Genomic DNA, 589 nt, shown 5'->3' on the forward strand with positions numbered 1-589 from the left:
CCAGACGTACCAAGAGTACCATATCCTCAGCAATTAAAGAAGAAGGGGGATGACAACCAGTTTTCGAGATTTTTGGAAATCTTCAAGAAACTAGAAATCAACATACCCTTTGCTGAAGCAATAGAACAAATGCCACTCTACGCCAAGTTTTTAAAGGAGCTAATGACTAAGAAGAGAAGCTAGAAGAACAACGGGACTGTGATATTAACTGAAGAATGTAGTGCTATTATTCAGCACAAACTACCCCAGAAATTGAAGGATCCCGGGAGTTTTCAGATCCCCTGTATTATAGGGGAAATCACAGTGGAAAAGGCTTTTTGTGACTTAGGAGCCAGCATCAATTTGATGTCGGTAGCTATGATGAGAAAGATGAAGATTGAGGAAGCTAAACCAACAAAGATGGCCCTACAATTGGCAGACCGATCGTTCAAGTTCCCGCATGGCGTCGTAGAAGATTTGCTGGTAAAAGTGGGAGATTTTATCTTCCCAGCAGACTTTGTAGTGCTGGACATACAGGAGGAAGCCAAGGCTTCCATCATCCTAGGAAGGCCATTCTTGGCCACTGCTGGAGCTGTCATTGATGTACAAA

The sequence above is a fragment of the Arachis hypogaea genome, chromosome 18 (assembly GCF_003086295.3).
Source record: "Arachis hypogaea cultivar Tifrunner chromosome 18, arahy.Tifrunner.gnm2.J5K5, whole genome shotgun sequence".
Taxonomy (NCBI): domain Eukaryota; kingdom Viridiplantae; phylum Streptophyta; class Magnoliopsida; order Fabales; family Fabaceae; genus Arachis; species Arachis hypogaea.